This window comes from Perognathus longimembris, chromosome 28 (genome assembly GCF_023159225.1).
Source record: "Perognathus longimembris pacificus isolate PPM17 chromosome 28, ASM2315922v1, whole genome shotgun sequence".
In the NCBI taxonomy this organism is placed as follows: domain Eukaryota; kingdom Metazoa; phylum Chordata; class Mammalia; order Rodentia; family Heteromyidae; genus Perognathus; species Perognathus longimembris.
Genome location: NC_063188.1, coordinates 44,877,360 through 44,892,184, shown reverse-complemented (window position 1 = coordinate 44,892,184; position 14,825 = coordinate 44,877,360).

Genomic DNA, 14,825 nt, shown 5'->3' with positions numbered 1-14,825 from the left:
CCCTTCTACAAAACCAGTTGACCTGGCCAGGCCTAACTGCAAATGTCTCTCAGCCGTGGCTGTTCCTCCCACTCTACTTCCAGGAGTTGTATTTTGCCCCTAGCCCAGTGACTATGAATTTGACACTAAACAAAGGACTGGTGCCATTTCTCCCTCTCTTGTGGGATGGTGGCCTTGTCAGCCTTGGCTGACAATAAACTGCTTTTCCTGTATGTGACTATGTCAGCAGGGTCTTCTGAGATGGGTGCTTTCATTGGTGTTTTGACTCAGATTAAGGCTCCCCTGGTAAGTTTGCTTTTCTCTCCTGGGAATTCAAGCTGCACCAGGAACCTTTTGTCAGTCTCAGGCCCACCAGAGGAACTTTGAGGTAACTTTCAACAAACCAAGAACTCTTTCTACATCCACCAGTGACCAATTTGCCCCTCCTCCTGGGTGAGTAACAATTGGCAATAAGCCAAGGGCTCAGATATCAATGATCATAAGGCTACCAGGCACTGCAGGAGAAAAAATCTTGTGCCAAGTTCTGAACCCTACCCAAGGGGCATTCTTCATTATAATTACAAAGTTTTAGTAACATCTACAATTTCTTAATCTCAATTAGTATCCTAATATGTTATATTCAATTTAAAATAACTCTTTTGAACTTTAATAATAACTATTGTTAAGTCTTTTTTGTTATATACTTGATCCTATACAGCATTTACAGTCAGACTCACAAAAGGACAGAGAACTCTTACAAGTTTGTCAGGTAACTTTGATTGTTAACAAGTTAAGTTTACCTTAACCAAATAAGCTGTATTTATTATTTCTATTGGTCTCCTTATTGTGTTAAGCAGAAATAAAAAAGGGATTTTGTGTCAAAGACTCATTTTAACTAAGGATTGCAGTTAAAAGCCAACCTGGGCAATAAAGTCCCTCTGGGACTCCCTTTATCAATTACCCAACAACAAAGTTCCATGTTGGAAACATGGCTCAAGAAACTTTATGTCCAATTAACCAGACAAATGCTGGAACTGGTGTTGTGGCTCAAAGTGGTAGAGTGCTAGCCTTGGGCAGAAATGCTCAGGGACAGTACCCAGACCTTGAGTTCAAACCCTGTGTCTGACAAACAAGATGCCAACTGGGACAAGCTATCCCAGCAATGAGCACCTGGACCTCCAGGACAAGGCCAGCCCTGAGAATGAGGAACTGTGGAGAGGAGTAAGGAGAGATGGTATCACATCCTAACTGTAATCACTTTACACTTTCCCTTTCAAAATTTATCAGATGGGAAACCAAGAGAAATAAATAAGCTTGCCCATCTAATGTCTGTATCTGTCTACTTTGCAACTTGGCAGGAACTTATACCCTTTCCAATCATCTGAGGTAGTGGGTAAAAGCTAAGGTTGTCAAATGGGAAATAATTTTAAAATCCCAACCCTCCTGTATCTGCAATACGTGCTCCTGAATATTTCATGACACATTTGTTTTCCACATTGTTAAATGACCCATAACTTGTTTTCTATGGCCACTATTAGAAGACAGGACCTAGCTGTATTGCAGAGTGAAAAAGCAAGCCAAGTAGTAAATCTGTGAATTGAGGATTGTCTACTCTCATATGTGAATCTTAGGAAAATGTTCAGGACCATAATGACAGAAATGTGGTACTGGTGTGCACTTAAGATTCCATTTAATGGTTAAAGGAAAGCTAGTTTAGCCATAGGCATTCTGTGCTTCTTAGTACATGCCAAATCATTGCTATGGAGAGCACTTAATTTCAAACACCTCTTCATAGTCGACATGTTGTAAATCTCCATGACACCATCATTAACTAAGGCTCAATTCTGAGAGAGGTTTTCTTCTAAAAATTAGTGCTAAATAATGCCAATTAAACTAAGAACTTACATATAACCTATACTTCTGTATTTCATTACCCTTTCATCCTTTGTTAAAATACTCTGTCAACTCACCTCTGCAGCATTTGTTTCATTACTGTCTTAAATCTACATTCAAAATATTTCTTTAGTAGCCCTTTTCTCTTCTAAAGAGTACAGTGACTTCCCCGTTCAAATATTTATATAGAAGACACCCATCCCTAAGGTCATCCCTTTCAAAGCTCTATTTGTAAGCCAGGTACCAGTGGCTTACACCAGTAATTCTAGCTAGTCAGGAGGCTGAGATCTAAGGATTGTGGTTTAAAGCCATCCTAGGCCATAAAGTCTGTGAAACACTTATTTCCAATTAACTATCAAAAAAGCCAGAAATGGAGTTGTGATTCAAGTGGTAGAGAGCTATTCTTTTTTTTTTTTTTTTTTTTTTTTTTGGCCAGTCCTGGGCCTTGGACTCAGGGCCTGAGCACTGTCCCTGGCTTCTTCCCGCTCAAGGCTAGCACTCTGCCACTTGAGCCACAGCGCCGCTTCTGGCCGTTTTCTGTATATGTGGTGCTGGGGAATCGAACCTAGGGCCTCGTGTATCCGAGGCAGGCACTCTTGCCACTAGGCTATATCCCCAGCCCTAGAGAGCTATTCTTAAGCAAAAAAGATTATGTACCATGCCCAAACCATGAATTCAGAGATCTTGGACTGGTGTGTGTATGCACCAGTATGCACAAATATGGACTACTAAAATAATCCTAACTTTCCAATTTTAAATATACATTGCTTACAGTGTCATTCAGAATTTATGCTTGAAATTCAGTTTTGTTTGGAAGCATTTTATTTTTATAATATTTATTATTGCTAAAACGGTGTTAATTTCAGTCTGAAAGCCTTTAGAGACCACCTTTGCAGAATGGTCCAGTTATTCAAAGCTTATGAAGTGGAAAAAAAGATAATATTTTCCTACAACATGTCTGGGCATACATATATTTTTGACAATGAGAGCTTGATTTAGAATGCAACTTTGAATTATACAGTCTTGCAGTTGATGTCATCCTGTCAGAATGTAAGTAAATGTGATGAAATTCTGTGTGCATAGGCATTGATATGGTAGCAAAACAGTCTGAAGAGCTAATAACAAATTTGATGGTACAAAGAAATTCGAAGTCTTCTGTGAGTGCCAATGGCCAGAGAAAGATCAAAGAAGGATTTATTAACCTTGAAAACAATGAATCCCTTTTACACCAGGCTATACTGAATAGATGTTTCTCTTGACCGATGATTATAGTTCAGACATATAATCCTAGGTTGTTACGAGGCTGAGATTGGAATGACCACAGTCCATCACAGATAATTAATGATCAGCAGACCCTTTCTCAAACAGGATCTGGGTACAGTGGCTGTATGTAACTACAGTGGGAAGTGTAAAACACGTGAGTTGTGGCCCATGACATTCCCACCGAAGAAAGAAGACCTTATGTAAACAATAACCAGCACAAAGAGCAAATACTAAGTTAAGCAGCATGCTCCTTGCCTAGCTAACAAAAGCCCTGATTTCAAACTAAACAGTATTCTCAATTCACAAATGTTAGTCTTCAGCTCCCTTTTCACTTTTTTTCATGTTTATGTGCTAGTCTTGGGGCTTGAATTCAGCGCCCAGATGCTGTTCTGAGCTTGTTTTGCTCAAGGCTAGCATTCTATCACTAAAGCCAGAGCTCCCCTTAGGTTTTTTGTTTGTTTTTAGTAGTTTATTAGAGATAAGAGACTCATAGATTTTTCTAGCCTATACTGTCTTTGAACTGTTATCCTCAAATATCAGCTTCGAGAGTAGCTAGGTTTAGAGGCATGCACAACCAGCATCCAGGCTTCCTCCCACTTTTAAAAACATTTTATACACTAGGCACTGTCTTCTGATTCTAAATGATGATATAAATGAAAGTTTTGTCCATCAATAATATGAACAGCAACGTGCCATAAAATACTCAGCATATTCAATGTAAAGACTTCTTAAAATCTCAATTCTATTGATAAATGAGCTATGAGATAAAGAACTATGAATAAACTTTTAGTAATGTATCAATTTTCTGTAGGTCCATAGTTTTATGGGTAAATTTACCAGTTTACCAATTTTGGTATTGAACAATAGAAATCATCATTCATAACTTGAAAAAGTGAAAATTAATTTAAACATGCATCAGACTGGAACAGCCCTATTATATGAAAAGTTATATAAAATTTTGGACTGGTAAGTACAGTATATTTAACACAAGTTTGGAAGGAAAACCAATATTTTCAACTTCCACATTCAGATTATGCTTTATAAGAAAATACTGACATTGATCAATATATATTGTATTAATAAACTGCTTTGTTAAGTGACAATTCTTTTGTAAAACTAAACATAATTTTAAAAATTAAAGATAAGAAAATATTGTGTTAAGACATACAATATACTTTCAAATATTACTCACATAACTTTTCAAATGCTTCTGTTTTCCTTGTTGCCAATTATCAGGAATGCTTACAAAGCCTTTTGTGGCTGTTGAAATATACTTTCCCAGTATAGAAAGCCAAGAGAGGCAATAATTCACAAAAGATTTAAAACATAAAGAAAAATCCCACATTTAAATAAAAAATAATAGTTTTCAAATATTATATTTGATAATTTTTCATTTAACAAACACTATGACAAGCTTCCATAACTTTTGTCCCCTACATCCTATAAAAAATGTGTCATAGCCCTATCTCCAATTTATATAGTAGGAAAATGTCCTTATCAGTAGTCCAAACTCAAGTCTTACTTCTTTTTTGGGATTATCAGTTTCATTTTATTTTTTCTGATTTTTTTTCTTGTTTTTGTTATTTTTTTGGTAATGACTAGTTCATTGTTAGCAATTTATTCTCCATAAACAGTTTACATTTCTTTGCATTAGGCACATTTTAATGTTTTTCTAATGCTTCATGTAATATATTAACATATTGTTAAATATAGTCAACCTAGTAGAACTCAAAACCTATTTTCCCTGTGTAAATGCAATTTAATATTTGTTACTCAATCTCATTTGAACTTCCTTCTTGAATACTTTCCTTAACCACTTTCGATATTGATATGTTTTTTTCTTTATCATGCTTTTTTTGTTTTTTCTATTGATTGTCAAAGTGATGTACAGAGAGGTTACATTTTCATATGTTAGGCCTTGGGCACATTTCTTGTACAGTTTGTTACCTCTTCCCTCATTCCCCCCTCCTCCTTCCTCTTTTCCCTCTCCCTCCATGAGTTGTTCAGTTGGTTTATACCAAATGGGTTCGCAAGTATTGCTTTTGGAGTCGTTTGTCTTTTTATCTGTTATCTCTCGATTTTGATATTCCCTTTTACTTCCCTAGTTCTAATACCAGTATATACAGTTTCCAATGCACTCAAAAAAGATACAGTTATAGTGTGGGTACAACCACGGAAAGGGGATACAAGAGGATCATCAACAATAGAAGCTACAGTTTCACATGGCATGTTGAAAGTAATGACAACAGTGATATCACAGTCATTTCCATAACATGGAGTTCATTTCATTTAGCCACATCTTATGCATTCGTAAGGGCATAGCTTATTAGGCTTTTGTGATCCTCTGCTGTGACTAGCCTAAACCTGTGCTAATTATTCCCTATGAGGGAGACCATAGAGTCCATGTTTCTTTGGGTCTGGCTCACTTCATTTGAATATTTTTTTACAAGTCTTTCCATTTCCTTATGAATGGAGCAATGTCATTCTTTCTGATAGAAACATGAAATTCCGTTGTTTATATGTATCACATTTTCCTGATCCATTCATCTACTGAGGGGTATCTCAGTTGGTTCCATATTTTAGCTATGACAAATTGTCCTGCGATGAACATTGCTGTGATGGTGGCTTTAGTGTGTTCTTGTTTGTGGTCTTTTGGGTAGATGTGCAAAAATGGGGCTACTGGGTCATAGGGGAGCTCTATATTTAGTCTTCTGAGAAATCTCCATACCGCTTTCCAGAGTGGCTGAACCAGTTTACATTCCCACCAACAATGAAGTAGGGTTCCCTTTTGGCCACATCCCCTCCAACATTTATTATTGTTAGTTTTCTTGATAAAGGACATTCTTACAGGGGTGAGGTGGAATCTCAATGTTGTTTTGATTTGCATTTCTTTTATGGCCAGTGATGTAGAGCACTTTTTCATGTGTCTCTTGGCCATTCTCATTTCCTCATCAGAGAAGTCTCTTTTTATGTCTTTAGCCCACTTGATGAGGGGGCTATTGGATCTTTGCGGTTTTGTTTTGGAAGAAGGTAATTTTTTTAGTTCTGCATATATTTTAGATGTGAGGCCTTTGTCCGTTGAATGGCCAGTAAAGATCTTCTCCCAGTCTGTGGGCTTTCTGTTTATCTTGTGAGCTATATCCTTTGCCGTGCAGAAGCTCTGCAGTTTGATGCAGTCCCATTTGTCCATCCTTTCTTTGATTTGTAGCATTTCTGGGTCTTTGTTAAGGAAGTTCTGTCCAGTGCCAAGGAGCCCAACTGTTTGTTCTACTCCTTCTTTTAGTGTTTTCAGGGTATCTGTTTTAATTTTGAGGTCTTTGATCTATTGGGAATTGATTTTGGTGCAGGGTGACCTATAAGCATCCAGTTTTAATTAGTTGCAAGTGTTGAACCAGTTTTGCCAGCACCATTTGTTAAAGAGGCCAGCACCATTTGTTAAAGAGGCTATCTTCCTTCAATCCTATTTTTTTTAGCTCTTTTATCAAAGATTAAGGAATAGTTCTGTGGGTACATTTCTGGGTCTTCCATTCTGTTCCATTGGTCTTCACACCTGTTCTGGTGCCAATACCAAGCTGGTTTTTATTAATATAGCTTTATAATACAGCTTGAAGTTGGGTATTGTAATTCCTCCAGCACTGTTCTTTCTGCTTAGGATTGTTTTTGCTATTTATTGTTCCATATAAATTTCTGGATTGCTTCCTCTATTTCATTAAAAAATGGTGTTGGGATATTAATGGGTATTGCATTGAATTTGTAGATAACCTTTGGCAATATTACCATTTTGATTATATTAATCCTCCCAATCCAGGATCATGGGAGGTTTTTCCATTTCCTTAGTCTGCCTTAATTTTGTTTTTCATGTTTTTAAAGTTTTCATCATAGAGGTCTTTCACTTCTTTGGTTAAAGTTATAATTAGGTATTTTATGTTTCTTGAGGCTATTGCAAAAGGAGTTGCTTTCCTGATTTCGGCCTTGGTCTTTGGGTCATTAGCATATAGAAAAGCTGTTGATTTTTGAGGGTTTATTTTATATCCTGCAACTTTGCCAAAGTTTTGTATCAGCTCTAGTAGCTTGGGAGCAGAGTCTATGGGGTTCTTTGGATATAGGATCATTTCATCTGCAAAGAGAGAAAGTTTAACTTCATCTTTTCCTATTTGGATCCCCTTTATGTTTTCTTCTTGTCTAATTGCTCTGGCTAGGAATTCTAGTACTATGTTGAAGAGCAGGGGAGAGAGCGAACATCCCTGCCTTGCTCCTGATTTTAAAGGGAAAGGCTTTAGCTTTTCAACATTTAGAATTATGCTTGCTGTTGGATTGTCATAGATTGCCTTTATTATATTCAGGAGTATTCCCTGGAATTCCAGCTTTTCCAGGGCTTTTGTCATTAGTGAGTGCTGTATTTTATCGAATGTCTTTTCTGCATCCAGAGATATAAGCATGTGATTCTTTACCTTGCTCTGGTTGATGTGATAGATTACATTAATAGACTTGAGTATATTGAACCAACTTTGCATCCCTGGGATAAATCCAGTTTGACCATGGTTTATGATTTTTTTTTTTATGACTTGTTGAAGTCGATTGGCCAGAATTTTGTTGAGAATTTTTTTTTTTTTTGGCCAGTCCTGGGCCTTGGACTCAGGGCCTGAGCACTGTCCCTGGCTTCCTTTTGCTCAAGGCTAGCACTCTGCCACTTGAGCCACAGTGCCACTTCTGGCCGTTTTCTGTATATGTGGTGCTGGGGAATTGAAACTAGGGCCTCATGTACACGAGGCAAGCTCTCTTGCCACTAGGCCATATCCCCAGCCCTTGTTGAGAATTTTTGCATCAATGTTCATCAGGGAAATTGGTGTATAGTTTTGTTTCCGTGATGAGTCCCTGCCTGGTTTTGGTATGATGGTGATTCTAGCTTCATTGAATGTGTTTGGTAGTAAACTTTCTCTTTCAATTTCATTGAAGAGTTTGAGAAATATTGGTGTGAGTTCTGTTTTGAAGGCCTTGTAGAATTCTGCTGTGGATCCATCTGGGCCTGGGATTTTCTTGGATGGGAGATCACTTATTGCCATTTCTATTTCAATGCTGGATAGGGGTCTGCTTAGAAGGTTTAAATTTTCATGGTTGAGTTTGGAGATATCAATTTTTTCTAGGAAATTAATTTGTTGGCATTAAGGTTTGCAAAATAGTCCCTTATTGTGTTCTGAATTTTGGTTGTTTCTGTTGTGATGGTACCTATTTCATCTCTGATATTGTTTATTTGGGTGTGCTGCCTTTGTTTTTTGGTTAGGTTTGCTAGGGGTCTGTCTATCTTGTTAATTTTTTCAAAGAACCAACTCTTTGTTTTGTTGATTCTTTTGATTTTTTTTTTTTGCCAGTCCTGGACCTTGGACTCAGGGCCTGTGCACTATCCCTGGCTTCTTTTTGCTCTAGGCTAGCACTCTGCCACGTGAGCCGCAGTGCAACTTCTGGCGGATTTCTATATATGTGGTACTGGGGAATCAAACCCAGAGCTTCATGTATATGAGGCAAGCACTCTTGCCACTAGGCCATATTCCCAGCCTCATTTTTTTTTGTCTCTAAGTCATTTAATTCTGATTTTATTTTAAGTATTTTCTGCCATCTATTGACTTGGGGTTTGGCTTGTTCTCTTTCAAGGAGCTTAAGGTGCTCCTTAAGTTGTTGAGTTGCTGTTTCTACAGTTTGTTGGTGTGGCACTCAGAGATATAAATTTTCCTCTGAGTACTACTTTTTCTGTGTCCCAAAGGAGCTGTTACTTTGTGTACTCATCTTGGTTGAATTCCATAAACATTTGAATTTCTGTTCTAATTTCTTCAATGACACACTGATCATTCAAAAGTGTGTTGTTTAGTCTCCATGAATTGTAGGATCTTCTATGGTGGCTGTTCGAGTTGAGCTCTAATTTTATTCCATTGTGGTCTGAGAGAATGCAGATAATGATTTTAATACTTCTCAACTTGTACAGATTTTCTTTGTGCCCTAAGATGTTATCTATTTTGGAGAATGTTCCATGTGCTGCTGGAAAGAATGTGTATTCTGGTGTTGCTGAATGGAATATTCTGTAGATGTCGGTTAAGTCTAGTTGGTCTATGCAGTTCTGTGGTTTAGTTCTGTGTTTTCTTTTTTCAATTTCATCTGATATTTAGGATTGCAACTCCAGCCTGCTTATGGGGCCATTTGCTGGGTAGATTTTATTCCAGCCTTTCACTTTTAGAAGATGTTTGATTTTGCTGGATAGATGTGTCTCTTGGAGGCAGCAGAAAGATGGATCTTGTTTTTTGATCCTATGTCATTTGATTGGAGAATTAAGTCCATTACTGTGGAGAGTTAGGATTGATAGATGATCGTTTGTTCCTTTCATTACAGCTATCTTGTTAAAAGCTGTTTCTTCTCAATTCTTGATCTAAAATTCTAGTTTTATATTTAGGGTTGATTTCTCTGTCTTTATTGTGATCTTGATTACTTTCCCTGTATAGTATATCTTTGAGGATTTTCTGTAAAGCTGGTTCGGTGGAGATATATATATATATATATATATATATATATATATATATATATATATATATATATATATATTTTTCCTTACTCTGGAAGACTTTTATTTGACCTTCAGCTATAAATGAGTGTTTAGCTGGGTACAGTATTTTGGTTGATATTAATTTTTATTAGGGTTTAGTATACCTCATTCCAGGCTCTCCTTCCTTTCATGGTCTCTTCTGAGAAGTCTGGGGTAATTCTGTTTGCTTTTCCTTTATATGTGATTATTTTCTTCTCCCTAACAGCTTTAAGGATTCTGTACTTGGACTCTATTGATCCTATTTTGATCACAATGTGTGGGTGGGATATCCTACTCTGGTCTGGTCTGTTTGGGGTTCTAAATGCTTCTTGTATGTGGATAGGCCTATAGTTCTGGATATTTGGGATGTTCTCAGCTAATATTCTGTTAAGTAGGTTGTCTATTCCATTAACTTCTTTCTCTAGGTTTTCCTTGATAGCTATTAGCCTTAATTTGGGCTTCATGATTGAATCCTGGAGCTCCTGGGGTGATCTGTTTTGTCCATTGGATTGGGTTTGTATTGTTTTTTTATCTTTCTCTATAGATTCTAGGGATTCTTCAGTTCCTGAGATTCACTCCTCTGCTTCATCTAGTCCTGACTGTAGGCTAGCTATTTGATTTCGAATCTCTTTTCCTTCTGACTGGTCTTTCCTGATGATTTCCATGTCTTTGCTATAATTTTTCGTACGTCCTACATTGACTTCTTTACTTCATTAATTTGGTTCTTAGTGCTGGCTCTCAAATCTTTTACCTGGGTAGCTATCTTTTCATTTGACTCTTGAATTTTATTTATCTTTCTATTTGTGGAGGCCATGAAATTCTCTATTAATTTTTGGTTTGCCTTCTCACACTCTAGAATAGTTGACTGGAGAGATGCAAACTTTTCATTTAACGTTTTTATCAGTAGACTTTGTAGAGCATTTTGAGGGTTCTCTTCTATATCTTTGATTGACTGCTCTGCTTCCTGCTTGTTTTGAGTGGGAGATGAGACCCCATTGTTTGCCATCTTTCTTGTGCTTCTTCTGCCCATTTGGATTGGGAATGCCAATCTACAAGCACCTGTGAGCACCGTTTATGACCCAAAGCAGAACTTACCAAGCACTGTTGTGTAAATCTTAGAAGTTCACAATTATATACAGATACCTTCCCTCTCTTTTTTGTTGTAAATTCAGATTTGGTGTTCTTAAAGAATACAATTTCAATATAACAACCAACCCTGAGCCCTGTATTCAGTAGTAACTTATTTACCATTACAAATCTATGACCAATTTTTGTTCTTATATTAAGTTCTTTTTGAACTGGCTAGATTTCTCTAGGAACCCCATTGATTCACTCGGATTGAACAGGGATACCCTCTATCCAATAACCAGGGGTCAATGGAGTCTGGAGGTCCTGGAAGTAAATCAGAAGGGTAAGGTAGAGGTAGTGAAGAGAATAGAGTAAAATGTATGGGGGGGCAGTGATGATTTTATTTTAGTTTCAGTGAAGTGGAAATGTGGAGAAGAGTAGAATTGGTAGAAAGAACAAAGTTAAACTGATAGACAATGGAGAGTCAGCAGAAAAGACTGAAGATGTTAGTCATAGGAAAGTAATTTTAAAGAAAGAGAATGTGAAGAGAGAAACAAAGAAAAAATACTTTAAAACAAACGCACAAAACACAAAAAATTCTCAAAAAAAGAGAAAAACAAAAAAACCCTGATATAACAAACAAATAAAAATGGAAGAAAAAAAAACCAAACAAATGACATCTCAGAAATGAATAATAGAAAATAAAAAAGTTTTAAAAATGTTTAGAAAAAAGGAGTCTTCCTTGTTTGGGTGTGCTTTCTCCAGTCTCTGGTTTTCTTGAGACAGACTACAGTCTATTTTCCTGCTGCTTGGCTGTTTTGACTTGCTTTCTGTTTGTAGGGGGTGGATCTGCTCTGACCCTTCTTTCCTGTGAGTTAAATCCTGGAGCTCTGTGGTTCGCCTAGCTTGCAGGTAGGACTTGGGTGTCCTCTGTAGATTGGGGATGCTGAACATTTTCAGGAACCGTGGCTCCTCCAGTCTGCTGTGGGGCCACTGCTTTTAATGTCTGCCTCTGACTAGGCTGTGTAATCAGCAGGGTGGGGTGCCTCTGACCTTGTTTACTTAGCTGAGAGTTGCTTGCCCAAGGGAGGTTCCTTCTTCCTGGGTGGGGCAGTCTCCTGGGTGGAGCTGGCTGTGGAATTCAGCTCCTTTTCTGGTTGGGAATTGGGCTTCCTCTGTGTTGGGACCATTTATCTGTCTCAGAACTATTTACTCTCCCGGCTGGTTGTTTCGTACCACCAATAGCTGCTGGCTGCTTTTGGTCTGAATTTAGAAATTCCGGCTGCTGGGGAGTTGGCAGCTGCAGCGTCGGAGGGGCTGGCAGGTTGGGGCACCTCTGGCTGAGTCCTCCTGAGTCTGTAAGCCGAGGCCCGGGACATGCCTCCCACCTGGGCAGGGGTTGTTTTCCTGGGCGGAGCTGGCTTTCACTCGTCACTCCCTCTTGCACTTTTCAAAGATGGCCCCTTTGACCTCGCTTTTCCCAGGCCCGCTTTAGTTCCAGTTTGGTCTGACCCTATGCCAGTGTCAAAGATGGTGCTTTACTCTGGCTGTGGGGGAAGGGCTAGTTTCCAGAAGCTCCTCTATGGATGCTAGTGAGAATGTCTTTCGTGGGGTACTCACGCTTTCTTTGTGATTTTGGCCCGTCCGTGCTCAGTTTGCCATATCTGACTGCCGCCATCTGGAGGATTTCTTCCAGGTTGCCACTGTGTGCTTTTAGGTGCAGGGAATGCCAGGCGCTGTATTGGTGCCAGCACTGGTGTGGTGGCGGGATGCCGCCAGGGCCCCAAATATGTGTTTTCAGGCCAGCAAAGTCAATTTTTCCTTTCCGGCCAGAATTCCTATACTGTTATAACTTCCTTGGGCTCTCTTTCTAGGAGTAAAAGTTTCTCTGGAGTGGTAAAACTGGAATGTCAGAGGGAGCTTAGCTAGGGCGTTGCTGCTCCTCCGCTGTCTTTCTGGAAGTCTGTTATTTTAATTATTGTCTTAGAGATTGTATAAAGGAGTTGTCATTTAAGAAAGCAACTTATGAAAGCAATATATTCTGATCATTGTCATACCTTTTAACCAGTCTTACTTCTTGAAGACAAACATGATGCCTCAAAAATTCTAGATTTCTGTTTCCCTAACAATAATAACCTTCATATATTGTGGTTCCTGGCTATTCCATTTCCTATATAGCCATATGCTATATATTCTTATCTTCAATAACTATAGAATCTACATAAAATCTTCACTGGCAAGAATCATGTTTAAAACATGTATTCCAATATTGTTCTGAAACAATTTATATACACTTGTTGAAGAGGAACTCATTTGATGCCCATAACAACTCCAAGAGTTAGATACTCTGTGTGTTTACTTTTGATGAGAAGGCTATAGGGGCAGGCAAATAACTGAACTTGCCTATAGATTCACAACTACCAAAAATCAAAACAGAGTTTAATACCAGACAGTGGAGTGCTAAAATCTATGCTCTTGGCTACTAATTGTACTGTTTTTCGACATGTGTCAACATCTAGCTTCTGGTTGCTTAGTTTTGTAGCTCTTATCAGTGGGGGAGCTCAATGGCCTACTAAGTTGTAGAGCTCCTAGAATGGAGCATACTTCACTCTCCAACACTCCATTACCATGTCCTTGTACTGTTTTTCGACATGTGTCAACATCTAGTTTCTGGTTGCTTAATTTTGTAGCTCTTATCAGTGGGGGAGCTCAATAGCCTACTAAGTTGTAGAGCTCCTAGAATGGAGCATACTTCACTCTCCAACACTCCATTACCATGTCCTCATTTTCTCATTTCTAGCCTCAAGTACACAGTCATCACACATCTATCCTTGCACATATATTAACTCTGCCTGTCACATATCTCTCAATGTGGTTAGCTAATTCCCAGTCTCAAAGGGCTGTGGGTATACCTCAGATATTAAAGCAAGTGCCTGTCTAGATCCAGACTCTGAATTTAAAATACAATGTATAAAGGGGAAAGAAAAAAAAACCATAAATCACAGCATCTAGTTCAACTCTCTCCCCACCTACTCTACTACAAACGTGCTAATTGTCCTCATTTTAAATTCATCATTTTGAGATAAATCTATATTGGACAATAATATTGCTTGGAATTGATACTGTTAGCTCAAATACCACTATCTTCATCTGAGGAATGTTATTCTGTGCCCTCCCCTCTGCCCTCAGTACAGCACTTGCTCTGATTGCTAACTTTACTTCAAACCAAGGATGACCCTGCCATCTTATTTAATACATAGAAGGAACTCAAAGAGGCTGACCAGTATTCCATCACCTGCCCTTTACTTCTTTTGTCCATCTAGGCCAAAGACCTCAACCTTTACTGCATGTCTACTGGAACAATTGCTATGAGGAACCAATAGAGTAGTGAAGTAGAATGTTAACATGAATTTAACAGCTACTGTTTTCTCCTCTAACTTACTCTGTATCTCTTATCAACAGCAGAACCAAACTAATGAGAATGTTCTTGATAAAGCTTATGCCTGAAAAGAACAAAATAAACTGTGATTTTATATAACTACAAGGAGAATCTAAAACATTCAAAGCAGAGCTGATTTGCCATAATTTGTGCTAACAACGGAGGAGGCAAAATAACAACAAAAAGCTTCTGAAGAGAGAAGGAACATAAAACTGTTGACTTATGCTAGGAATGTTTGTTCCTACCTGCCACAGTGAGGTTATCTCACATGTCTTAGCTCTAGAAATCATGGGACAGCTTGTCATATTATAAATATTGTACCAAACACCTTAATGACAAGAATAACTTCCTATTAATGATATTTTTTGAACAATCAGTTTAGTGGGGGCATTATATTTGCTTATAATAAAAGATTTCCATTGAGGACTACTTCATTTTTTCCCGAGTTTTCCACAATGATAATTTTGTGCAAATGATTCAGTGAATTTATATATTATCATGATGCATTATTCACCTTTTTATATATCACAGAGTGCAATATAGTATTACAGTGACTTTACAGTGCTATATAGCAAGATATGGGCTAAAAAGAAAGAAAGTCAACAAAACTCAATA